Here is an 11,808-nt window from a genome sequence, read left to right on the forward strand (position 1 = left end):
GGGGTAGGGGTAGGGTTAGGGGTAGGGTTAGGGTTAGGGGTAGGGTTAGGGTTAGGGTTAGGGGTAGGGTTAGGGGTAGGGTTAGGGTTAGGGGTAGGGTTAGGGTATTTTCAGCCATTTTAGCCCTAAAAAGCTTCCTAGGAAACACACAGTCTCTGCATAGAAAACTGCATAAAAAAAGGATAAAAAAACGCATCAAAAAACGCATCAAAAAAGGACAAAAAAAGGACCAAAAAAAGGACCTGCGTTTTCTGCCAAGAGCTGCAGTTTTTAAAAAAAAACTGTCCTGAAAAAAAAAGGATGGAAATCCTGAACGTGTGAACATACCCTTACTGGTGAGTGAGCAGGTTTTACCTGCAGAAAAAAATACCCGCAACGTGTGAACGTGGCCTTGGGCGACAGTCACACATCTGTTTCAGTTTTTACATCTATCAAACCTGGACTATTTTTCGCTCATGTATCATCCATTTTTAAAAAGTGAAAGAAGTAAACAGTCTGACCTCTTCCCCCCCTCCCCCCCCCCCCATTACCTTATGGATCAGCCAAAAATGAATTCAAAAGTGATAGAACACTGATGTAAAACAGATCACTTATGTTTTGATGGATTCCCATGGATCTGAATAGTCGAGTCAGAGCTGCGAAAACAGATGAGAATACGACACGCGGGTCTGTTGAAAAAAAACTGAATTGTGAGTGATTCTATTAAACCCCATCGGTCCATGCGTGATTGTAACCTAAGGGTATGTGCACATTACGCCTTTTACAGACAAGTGCGCTAAAGAAACTCCAAAAAAGAATTAATACAAAACAATAGATTACTGTGCATAAATTCTGTTTTTTTTTCCTACTGCAAAAGGCGCATCAGAAAAATCACCGCCGGCGTTAGAAATGCTGTGTACACGTACCCAAAGTCTTATTTACTGGAAGTTTTTCTCTTCTTTCCTCCCAGGTACATACAGTGGGGCAAAAAAGTATTTAGTCAGTCAGCAATAGTGCAAGTTCCACCACTTAAAAAGATGAGAGGCGTCTGTAATTTACATCATAGGTAGACCTCAACTATGGGAGACAAACTGAGAAAAAAAAATCCAGAAAATCACATTGTCTGTTTTTTTAACATTTTATTTGCATATTATGGTGGAAAAGAAGTATTTGGTCAGAAACAAAATTTCATCTCAATACTTTGTAATATATCCTTTGTTGGCAATGACAGAGGTCAAACGTTTTCTGTAAGTCTTCACAAGGTTGCCACACACTGTTGTTGGTATGTTGGCCCATTCCTCCATGCAGATCTCCTCTAGAGCAGTGATGTTTTTGGCTTTTCGCTTGGCAACACGGACTTTCAACTCCCTCCAAAGGTTTTCTATAGGGTTGAGATCTGGAGACTGGCTAGGCCACTCCAGGACCTTGAAATGCTTCTTACGAAGCCACTCCTTCGTTGCCCTGGCGGTGTGCTTTGGATCATTGTCATGTTGAAAGACCCAGCCACGTTTCATCTTCAATGCCCTTGCTGATGGAAGGAGGTTTGCACTCAAAATCTCACGATACATGGCCCCATTCATTCTTTCATGTACCCGGATCAGTCGTCCTGGCCCCTTTGCAGAGAAACAGCCCCAAAGCATGATGTTTCCACCACCATGCTTTACAGTAGGTATGGTGTTTGATGGATGCAACTCAGTATTCTTTTTCCTCCAAACACGACAAGTTGTGTTTCTACCAAACAGTTCCAGTTTGGTTTCATCAGACCATAGGACATTCTCCCAAAACTCCTCTGGATCATCCAAATGCTCTCTAGCAAACTTCAGACGGGCCCGGACATGTACTGGCTTAACCCCTTCATGACCCAGCCTATTTTGACCTTAAAGACCTTGCCGTTTTTTGCAATTCTGACCAGTGTCCCTTTATGAGGTAATAACTCAGGAACGCTTCAACGGATCCTAGCGGTTCTGAGATTGTTTTTTCGTGACATATTGGGCTTCATGTTAGTGGTAAATTTAGGTCAATAAATTCTGCGTTTATTTGTGATAAAAACGGAAATTTGGCAAAAATTTTGAAAATTTCGCAATTTTCACATTTTGAATTTTTTATTCTGTTAAACCAGAGAGATATGTGACACAAAATAGTTAATAAATAACATTTTCCACATGTTTACTTTACATCAGCACAATTTTGGAAACAAAATTTTTTTTTGTTAGGAAGTTATAAGGGTTAAAATTTGACCAGCGATTTGTCATTTTTACAACGAAATTTACAAAACCATTTTTTTTTAGGGACCACCTCACATTTGAAGTCAGTTTGAGGGGTCTATATGGCTGAAAATACCCAAAAGTGACACCATTCTAAAAACTGCACCCCTCAAGGTACTCAAAACCACATTCAAGAAGTTTATTAACCCTTCAGGTGCTTCACAGCAGCAGAAGCAACATGGAAGGAAAAAATGAACATTTAACTTTTTAGTCACAAAAATTATCTTTTAGCAACAATTTTTTTATTTTCCCAATGGTAAAAGGAGAAACTGAACCACGAAAGTTGTTGTCCAATTTGTCCTGAGTACGCTGATACCTCATATGTGGGGGTAAACCCCTGTTTGGGCGCACGGCAGGGCTTGGAAGGGAAGGAGCGCCATTTGACTTTTTGAATCAAAAATTGGCTCCACTCTTTAGCGGACACCATGTCATGTTTGGAGAGCCCCCGTGTGCCTAAAAATTGGAGCTCCCCCACAAGTGACCCCATTTTGGAAACTAGACGCCCCAAGGAACTTATCTAGATGCATAGTGAGCACTTTGAACCCCCAGGTGCTTCACAAATTGATCCGTAAAAATGAAAAAGTACTTTTTTTTCACAAAAAAATTCTTTTAGCCTCAATTTTTTCATTTTCACATGGGCAACAGGATAAAATGGATCCTAAAATGTGTTGGGCAATTTCTCCTGAGTACACCAATACCTCACATGTGGGGGTAAACCACTGTTTGGGCACATGGTAAGGCTCGGAAGGGAAGGAGCGCCATTTGACTTTTTGAATGAAAAATTATTTCCATCGTTAGCGGACACCATGTCGCGTTTGGATAGCTCCTGTGTGCCTAAACATTGGCGCTCCCCCACAAGTGACCCCATTTTGGAAACTAGACCCCCCAAGGAACTTATTTAGATGCCTAGTGAGCACTTTAAACCCTCAGGTGCTTCACAAATTGATCTGTAAAAATGAAAAAGTACTTTTTTTTCACAAAAAAATTCTTTTCGCCTCAATTTTTTCATTTTCACATGGGCAGTAGGATAAAATGGATCATAAAATTTGTTGGGCAATTTCTCCCGAGTACGTCGATACCTCATATGTGGGGGTAAACCACTGTTTGGGCACTCGGCAGGGCTCGGAAGGAAAGGCGCGCCATTTGACTTTTTGAATGGAAAATTAGCTCCAATTGTTAGCGGACACCATGTCGCGTTTGGAGAGCCCCTGTGTGCCTAAACATTGGAGCTCCCCCACAAGTGACCCCATTTTGGAAACTAGACCCCCCAAGGAACTTATCTAGATGCATATTGAGCACTTTAAACCCCCAGGTGCTTCACAGAAGTTTATAACGCAGAGCCATGAAAATAAAAAATAATTTTTCTTTCCTCAAAAATGATTTTTTAGCCTGGAATTTCCTATTTTGCCAAGGATAATAGGAGAAATTGGACCCCAAATATTGTTGTCCAGTTTGTCCTGAGTACGCTGATACCCCATATGTGGGGGTAAACCACTGTTTGGGCGCACGGCAGGGCTCGGAAGGGATGGCACGCCATTTGGCTTTTTAAATGGAAAATTAGCTCCAATCATTAGCGGACACCATGTCACGTTTGGAGAGCCCCTGTGTGCCTAAACATTGGAGATCCCCCAGAAATGACACCATTTTGGAAACTAGACCCCCAAAGGAACTAATCTAGATGTGTGGTGAGGACTTTGAACCCCCAAGTGCTTCACAGAAGTTTATAACGCAGAGCCATGAAAATAAAAAAAAAAAATTGTTTTCTCAAAAATGATCTTTTAGCCTGCAATTTTTTATTTTCCCAAGGGTAACAGGAGAAATTTGACCCCAAAATTTGTTGTCCAGTTTCTCCTGAGTACGCTGATACCCCATATGTGGGGGTAAATCACTGTTTGGGCACATGCAGGGGCTCGGAAGTGAAGTAGTGACGTTTTGAAATGCAGACTTTGATGGAATGCTCTGTGGGCGTCACGTTGCGTTTGCAGAGCCCCTGATGTGGCTTAACAGTAGAAACCCCCCACAAGTGACCCCATTTTGGAAACTAGACCCCCAAAGGAACTTATCTAGATGTGTGATGAGCACTTTGAACCCCCAAGCGCTTCATAGAAGTTTATAATGCAGAGCCGTGAAAATAATAAATACGTTTTCTTTCCTCAAAAATAATTATTTAGCCCAGAATTTTTTAATTTTCCCAAGGGTAACAGGAGAAATTTGACCCCAATATTTGTTGTCCAGTTTCTCCTGAGTACGGTGATACCCCATATGTGGGGGTAAACTACTGTTTGGGCACATGCCGGGGCTTGGAATTGAAGTAGTGACGTTTTGAAATGCAGACTTTGATGGAATGCTCTGCGGGCGTCACGTTGCGTTTGCAGAGCCCCTGATGTGCCTAAACAGTAGAAACCCCCCACAAGTGACCCCATTTTGGAAACTAGACCCCGAAAGGAACTTATCTAGATGTGTGGTGAGCACTTTGAACCCCCAAGTGCTTCATAGAAGTTTATAATGCAGAGCCGTGAAAATAATAAATACGTTTTCTTTCCTCAAAAATAATTATTTAGCCCAGAATTTTTTATTTTCCCAAGGGTTACAGGAGAAATTGGACCCCAAAAGTTGTTGTCCAGTTTCTCCTGAGTACGCTGATACCCCATGAGTGGGGGTAAACCACTGTTTGGGCACACGTCGGGGCTCAGAAGGGAAGTAGTGACTTTTGAAATGCAGACTTTGATGGAATGGTCTGCGGGTGTCACGTTGCGTTTGCAGAGCCCCTGGTGTGCCTAAACAGTAGAAACCCCCACAAGTGACCCCATTTTAGAAACTAGACCCCCCAAGGAACTTATCTAGATATGTGGTGAGCACTTTGAACCCCCAAGTGCTTCACAGACGTTTACAACGCAGAGCCTTGAAAATAAAAAATCATTTTTCTTTCCTCAAAAATTATGTTTTAGCAAGCATTTTTTTAGATTCACAAGGGTAACAGGAGAAATTGGACCCCAGTAATTGTTGCGCAGTTTATCCTGAGTACACTGATACCCCATATGTGGGGGTAAACCACTGTTTGGGCACACGTCAGGGCTCGGAAGTGAGGGAGCACCATTTGACTTTTTGAATACGAGATTGGCTGGAATCAATGGTGGCGCCATGTTGCGTTTGGAGACCCCTGATGTGCCTAAACAGTGGTAACCCCTCAATTCTAACTCCAACACTAACCCCAACACACCCCTAACCCTAATCCCAACTGTAGCCATAACCCTAATCACAACCCTAACCACAACCCTAATTCCAACCCTAACCCTAAGGCTATGTGCCCACGTTGCGGATTCGTGTGAGATATTTCCGCACCACTGCAGGCACTGCGTTTTACCTGCGGATTTTCCGCGGATTTCCAGTGTTTTTTGTGCGGATTTCACCTGCGGATTCCTATTGAGGAACAGGTGTAAAACTCTGCGGAATCCGCACAAAGAATTGACATGCTGCGGAAAATACAACGCAGCGTTTCCGCGCGGTATTTTCCGCACCATGGGCACAGCGGATTTGGTTTTCCATAGGTTTACTTGGTACTGTAAACCTGATGGAACACTGCTGCGAATCCGCAGCGGCCAATCCACAGCCAAATCCGCACAGTGTGCACATAGCCTAATTCTAAAGGTATGTGCACACGCTGCGGAAAACGCTGCGGATCCGCAGCAGTTTCCCATGAGTTTACAGTTCAATGTAAACCTACGGGAAACAAAAATCGCTATACACATGCTGCGGAAAAACTGCACGGAAACGCAGCGGTTTACATTCCGCAGCATGTCACTTCTTTGTGCGGATTCCGCAGCGGTTTTACAACTGCTCCAATAGAAAATCGCAGTTGTTAAACCGCAGTGAAATGCGCAGAAAAAAACGCGGTAAATCCGCCATAAATCCGCAGCGGTTTAGCACTGCGGATTTATCAAATCCGCAGCGGAAAAATCCGCAGAGGACCAGAATACGTGTGCACATACCGAAACCCTAACCCTAGCCCTAACCCTAACCCTACCCCTACCCCTAACCCTACCCCTAACCCTAACCCTACCCCTAACCCTACCCCTAACCCTACCCCTAACCCTACCCCTAACCCTACCCCTAACCCTAACCCTATTCTAACATTAGTGGAAAAAAAAAATTTCTTTATTTTTTTATTGTCCCTACCTATGGGGGTGACAAAGGGGGGGGGGGTCATTTATTATTTTTTTTATTTTGATCACTGAGATATAATCTATCTCAGTGATCAAAATGCACTTTGGAACGAATCTGCCGGCAGGCAGATTCGGCGGGCGCACTGCGCATGCGCCCGCCATTTTGGAAGATGGCGGCGCCCAGGGAGAAGACGGACGGGACCCCGGCTGGATCGGTAAGTATGATGGGGTGGGGGGGGACCACGGGGGGGGATCGGAGCACGGGGGGGGGGGATCGGAGCACGGGGGTGGGGAATCGGAGCGCGGGAGGGGTGGAACGGAGCACGGGGGGCGTGGAACGGAGCACGGGGGGGCTGGAATGGAGCACGGGGGGGTGGAACGGAGCACCGGGGGGGGGTGGATCGGAGTGCAGGGGGGGTGATTGGAGCACAGGGGGGTGATTGGAGCACGGGGGGAGCGGACAAGAGCACGGGGGGGAGCGGAGCACTGGATGGAGGGGAGCCGGAGCAGTGTACCGGCCAGATTGGGGGGCTGGGGGGGCGATCGGTGGGGTGGGGGCACATTAGTATTTCCAGCCATGGCCGATGATATTTCAGCATCGGCCATGGCTGGATTGTAATATTTCACCCGTTATAATAGGTGAAATATTACAAATCGCTCTGATTGGCAGTTTCACTTTCAACAGCCAATCAGAGCGATCGTAGCCACGAGGGGGTGAAGCCACCCCCCCGGGCTAAACTACCACTCCCCCTGTCCCTGCAGATCGGGTGAAATGGGAGTTAACCCTTTCACCGGATCTGCAGGGACGCGATCTTTCCATGACGCCACATAGGCGTCATGGGTCGGATTGGCACCGACTTTCATGACGCCTACGTGGCGTCATGGGTCGGGAAGGGGTTAAGCAGTGGGACACGTCTGGCACTGCAGGATCTGAGTCCATGGTGGCGTAGTGTGTTACTTATGGTAGGCCTTGTTACATTGGTCCCAGCTCTCTGCAGTTCATTCACTAGGTTCCCCCGCGTGGTTCTGGGATTTTTGCTCACTGTTCTTGTGATCATTCTGACCCCACGGGGTGGGATTTTGCGTGGAGCCCCAGATCGAGGGAGATTATCAGTGGTCTTGTATGTCTTCCATTTTCTAATTATTGCTCCCACTGTTGATTTCTTCACTCCAAGCTGGTTGGCTATTGCAGATTCAGTCTTCCCAGCCTGGTGCAGGGCTACAATTTTGTTTCTGGTGTCCTTTGACAGCTCTTTGGTCTTCACCATAGTGGAGTTTGGAGTCAGACTGTTTGAGGGTGTGCACAGGTGTCTTTTTATACTGATAACAAGTTTAAACAGGTGCCATTACTACAGGTAATGAGTGGAGGAAAGAGGAGACTCTTAAAGAAGAAGTTACAGGTCTGTGAGAGCCAGAAATCTTGATTGTTTGTTTCTGACCAAATACTTATTTACTTATTTTCCACCATAATATGCAAATAAAATGTTAAAAAAACAGACAATGTGATTTTCTGGATTTTTTTTTCTCAGTTTGTCTCCCATAGTTGAGGTCTACCTATGATGTAAATTACAGACACCTCTCATCTTTTTAAGTGGTGGAACTTGCACTATTGCTGACTGACTAAATACTTTTTTGCCCCACTGTAACTTACATTTATCACATTAAACCTACGGTAATTTGCCAGCAGCTTCTCCAAATCCCTTGGTAATTTTATATTATCCTCCTCTGTGTTGATTAGTTTATGGAGCTTAGTATCATCTACAAATACTAATCCTCTGTAAGACAATACATCAGCAACACAAATCCCTCCCCTGAGAGTTCGCCACAATGTATCAGCAGCACAGGTACAATGTATCAGCATGGAGTCCGGACTGTTTAGCTCCCGGAGGATTGCGGAGGCTGGATACGATTGTAGAAAAATATCAAACGGAAGGAGAACTGGAGAAGGTTTTCAGCATCTCGATGTTAGATTTAGGGCACAGTCAGACGACCATATAACACGGAAAACGAATGTCGCAGTGCACGGACTGACCGGCGGCTCTCCTGACCTGAGCATGATAGCCTGTATATTTCTATGCAGCTGTCAGGAGAGCCGCCGGACAGTCCGTGCACTGAGATGTGATCTTCGTCCGTGTTATACGGCCGTCTGACTGCGCCCGTAGGCTGGGGCTACAAGGTGACAGCGATGTAGGTCACTTCGCCAATATCGCCCTGTGCAGTTGCTGCATTGTGACCCAGAGTATATTGCAAATACATCAAGTCGCAAAACTTCAGAACCAGTTGGATTTTTTGTGACTTGCCTGTTGCAGCATCCACTGACGGACACGGTAACATTATATGGGCCCTTTGCAGACCAATAGCTCATCATAATGCACAATTCTTCCTGCTTTGGAGGTAGTAGTGGCCCCTTTACCTCCGGAGCCCCTGCGTGGCTGCAAAAGTTGCACCAATGATATGTCCGCCCTTGGTAGTACACCAGGAGCCCCCATTCACCTGAATTATGCTGCAATGTCGCAGCGGCACAGAGCGATCTTTGGCTGCACGACCTGTGTCAAGGCCAAAGTCATTGTGTAGCCCGAAGGAGCAATCTTCGGAAAACTGATTTTATGAGTATCATAACCGCCCAATGAGGAAAACATTTGCTCATTGGGTATTGAGATTTTTAAGAAGGCTTGCAAATGGACATGTGCTGCTGAGAACATTATGATCTATGTTCCGATAACAACCATGTTAACAATCGTCCCGTGCCAACAGAAGTGCAATCGTCTTATATAAACAGTACTAAATCACCGCCGATCGGCTGTCATTTAAAGAAGGCCTGTCATTTCCTAAAAAAAACGGAGTTAAATACCTTGCAAAAATCCCCGAGATCCCCTGATTGTTTCCATCTTGCTCTGTGTTGCTCCATTGCAGAGATATTCAAATTTGTTGCTTTTTGAGCGCAGTATGTGAAATCTCTGCTTGCAGACCAACTGGGCGTTTATTCAGAGTCTTTTCTGGGGGTGGGTGCTTTCATCCCTACCTCCCAGATGCTGATAATCACAGCTTGGCAGCATTTGAGACAGCTAAATCAGCTGCCAAGTTGCAATTTGCACTAAAGGTACTGTCACACTCAGCAACGCTGCAGCGATATAGACAACGAGCTGATCGCTCGAGCGTCGCTGTTTAGGTCGCTGTAGAGATGTCAAACACAGCAACTCCAGAACGATGCAGGAGCGATCCAGTGACGTAATGGCGACTCACTTATCGTTGTAGCTGGTTGTTAGCTCCATGTAAAACGTTGCTGGCATCGTTGCTTTTGCTGTCAAACATGACGAATCACGCCGACCTAACGACCAAATAAAGTTCCGGACTTCTAGCTCCGACCAGCGATATCACAGTGGGATCCAGATCGCTGCTGCGTGTCAAACACAACGAGATCGCTATCCAGGACGCTGCAACGTCACGGATCGTTGTCGTTCTCATTGCTGAGTGTGACGGTACCTTAAGGCTAGGGTCACATTGCGTTAGTGCAATCCGTTTAGCGCTAGCGGATTGCGCTAACGCAATGTTTTTTATGGGGCCGCGTTCGGGGTCGCGGTAACGTTCCCGCTCTCGCAGATCCCCGATCTGCGAGAGCGGGGAACGGACCGCGGGCGCGCCTCGGACGCTCCAAGCAGCGTCCGCGGCGCGCCAGGAATCTCCGGCGCGTCGCTAGCGCGTGCCGAACATGGCACGCGCTAGTATAGCGCGTTCCCATTAGCGTGAATGGGCGCGTTAACGGACGCGTTGCACGGCGTTAATTTCGCCGTGCAACGCTGTCCGTTTAACGCGGTCCCATAACGCAATGGGAACCCAGCCTAAGGGCTTGTTTTCACTTGCGAGGAACACGTCCGTGTCTCGCATGTGGAAACTAAGCTCTGGCGCCGGCACTGTGGAGCGGAGCGTGCGGACGCATAGCAACACATGCAGCTCCGCTCCGCTCCGGAATGCTGGCACCAGAGCTTCGTTTCCACATGCGAGACACGGACGTGTTCCTCGCAAGTGAAAACAAGCCCTAAGAGGGAAGGGTGCAGTCCATGCTCCCTGATGAGAGTCTAAAGAAAGGCCCAGGAGATCACATGTTGCACTCCAAAAGCAGAAAATGTGAATATCTCTACAATGGAACGATGCAGCGCAAAACTGATAAAAGCAGCAGAATCAGGAGGGAGCAGGGATTTTTTACAAGGTATTTATGTTTTGCGCAAGGGACAGGCAGTGTGAACTGGCTCTTAGTGTAGGTTCACTTGTTGCACAGTTGGTTCAGATTTCTTAATTTAAACCTCCAGCATTTCTGCATCCATAGTCTGCGCACATATTTTCCACACTTATTCATGCGCCTTTATGTGCACTTTTTTTGTTATACCCTTGATGGGTTTCAGCATCTGCTCTCCCCCCTCAGTCTGATGGTCCTGGTCAAAGAAGGTTTGATGATCAGGTTGGACTTCACAGCTGGGAGGCATTATAATAGGAAGGTGGACCAGGAAGGGGCCCATAATGGAGGGCATTATACCAGAAAGGAGCCAATGATGGAGGGCATTATACCAGGATGGGGCCATTGATGGAGGGCATTATCCCAGGAAGGGGCCCATAATGGAGGGCATTATACCAGGAACAAGCCAATAATGGAGGGCATTATACCAGAAAGGGGCCCATAAAGGAGGGCATTATAGCAGGAAGGGGCTCATAATGGAGGGCATTATACCAGGAAGGGGCCCATAATGGAGGGTATTATACCAGGAAGGGGCCCATAATGGAGGGCATTATACCAGGAAGGGGCCCATAATGGAGGGCATTATACCAGGAAGGGGCTCAGGATGGGAGGCATTATTATAGGAAGGTGGACATTATAGCAGGAAGGGTCCATAATGGAGGGCATTATACCAGGATGGGGGGATTATAGCAGGAAGGGTATAGTGTCGTTCTGAAAAATAAAAAAAAAAGTTCTGGTTCTTGGAAAAAGGCGAGAGAAAAAAACAAAAGTGCAAAAAATGAAAACTGCATCCTGAAGGGGTTCTGATTTCCAGCCAATCAGCATGCGTCTTTCCCACCATGCCCTTGCAGCCCTGACCTTGGTCCATTCTACAGTACCAGTACTCCCAGCACTCGGTCCCGCCCCCTCCCAGTGACAGACTACCAGACATGTGACCACTGACAACCACACGGGCAGAGAAACAAGAAAAAAATTGTTTAAAACTGACAGCCATCTCAGCCAATCACATTTGTCCCCGCCACTTTTACCTTTTTAACCAATCAACAAGCAGTAAACAAATAGGGCGCTAAAGGGCGACGCGCCCAGCCAATGAATGATTGACTAGTGATGATTAGCGTCAGCTTTGACAAATCGGTGCGCAGATTATGCAACAGTGCCCGCCTTCCGTGCT

The sequence above is a fragment of the Ranitomeya imitator genome, chromosome 2 (assembly GCF_032444005.1).
Source record: "Ranitomeya imitator isolate aRanImi1 chromosome 2, aRanImi1.pri, whole genome shotgun sequence".
In the NCBI taxonomy this organism is placed as follows: Eukaryota; Metazoa; Chordata; class Amphibia; order Anura; family Dendrobatidae; genus Ranitomeya; species Ranitomeya imitator.